The sequence below is a fragment of the Etheostoma spectabile genome, chromosome 5 (genome assembly GCF_008692095.1).
Source record: "Etheostoma spectabile isolate EspeVRDwgs_2016 chromosome 5, UIUC_Espe_1.0, whole genome shotgun sequence".
Classification (NCBI taxonomy): Eukaryota; Metazoa; Chordata; class Actinopteri; order Perciformes; family Percidae; genus Etheostoma; species Etheostoma spectabile.
In genome coordinates this window covers 1,534,300-1,536,140 of record NC_045737.1, presented here as the reverse complement: position 1 = coordinate 1,536,140, position 1,841 = coordinate 1,534,300, and the positions used below count along the sequence as shown (strand labels likewise).

At 32.4% G+C, this 1,841-nt stretch overlaps 1 protein-coding gene across 1 annotated transcript in view; it reads left to right on the top strand.

Annotated features, from left to right (window-relative positions):
* Positions 1-1,841, top strand: part of zmat4a (zinc finger, matrin-type 4a) — a 228,527-nt gene that overhangs the window by 209,550 nt on the left and 17,136 nt on the right. The window lies entirely within an intron of this gene.

Here is a 1,841-nt window from a genome sequence, read left to right as displayed (position 1 = left end):
ACGAACCACAACAGCTCTTGATAGTTGTATTTTGTGTTTTACGATGATGAAATTACTGTTTATTAAAATTAAACAAAAAGAATCTTACTCTTCACCAAAATGTTGACCTCTCTAGGGATCCTTACAATTATGTTGTTAGACACTTAAGAATAATTATCTGATCATGTCTGCACTTTTAGTGAACATACTTTGAAGGTAGATAGCAGCTTGTTTATCCTCTGCCAATTGCAGCAGCCTTGCTAAATACTGAACCAATTTAAAAAAATAAATGTTGTTCCCAGCGGTCACAAAAAATGGGAAAATAGAGTCCACAAAAAAAAATACCAAAGATAGAATTTACAGTAATTCTTTTGTAGCACTCACAGCTTGTTACAGTGTTGTTTATTGTCCCCCTTGGATTAAGCATTGGCCCTTCGTGCGTGCATGTGCAAGGGCGTATCTATATATATATATATATATATATATATATATATATATATATATATATATATATATATATATGGCATGCCGTTTAGGAAATAATATATATATATGAAGTTTATCCATCTGAATATATGGAATGAAAGTCTGAATATATTGAATGGAAGTCTGAATATATGGAATGAAGTCTGAATATATGGAATGAAAGTCTGAATATATGGAATGAAAGTCTGAATATATGGAATGAAGTCTGAATATATTGAATGAAAGTCTGAATATATGGAATGAAAGTCTGAATATATGGAATGAAGTCTGAATATATTGAATGAAAGTCTGAATATATGGAATGAAAGTCTGAATATATGGAATGAAGTCTGAATATATGGAATGAAAGTCTGAATATATGGAATGAAAGTCTGAATATATTGAATGAAAGTCTGAATATATGGAATGAAAGTCTGAATATATTGAATGAACGTCTGAATATATGGAATGAAAGTCTGAATATATGGAATGAACGTCTGAATATATGGAATGAAGTCTGAATATATGGAATGGAAGTCTGAATATATGGAATGGAAGTCTGAATATATGGAATGAAAGTCTGAATATATGGAATGAAAGTCTGAATATATGGAATGAAAGTCTGAATATATGGAATGAAAGTCTGAATATATGGAATGAAAGTCTGAATATATGGAATGAAGTCTGAATATATTGAATGAAAGTCTGAATATATGGAATGAAAGTCTGAATATATGGAATGAAGTCTGAATATATGGAATGAAAGTCTGAATATATGGAATGAAAGTCTGAATATATTGAATGAACGTCTGAATATATGGAATGAAAGTCTGAATATATGGAATGAACGTCTGAATATATGGAATGAAGTCTGAATATATGGAATGAAGTCTGAATATATGGAATGAAAGTTGGAATACATTGACAGAAATGTCACCAAAGGGATACCTTTCTGAATTCACTGGATTTACAAAATGGCATCGGCTGAAATAGTCCAATACTTTGTTGAACTGCAGGTTTTTTTTGCAACAACTGGTCATACTCCAAACGACACAAACAGTTTGGAAATTAGATAGCGTCACCTTGAGGATCATATTTCCATTATTGCGACATTCTTAGTGCTTATAAGCAATCCTGTTCAACAAAACGTTGCCGAAAGAACATTATGCATCATTCTTGAAGGAATTTATGAGTCTCTTTGGGAGATGTCGGCAGAAGTCACACTTCAACTGGAAGCTAATGGTGTGGGCACTGGATACGGTTACCAGTATTTTGGCCCGTACATGCATTTGCCAGAGTGTTAATAATCTCTTCATTGCTCAAAATAGCTGACACTAGATTCCTAGCCGATTCACTCATAGCGTCCACATTTGTTACATCCTGATTAATCAGCCACA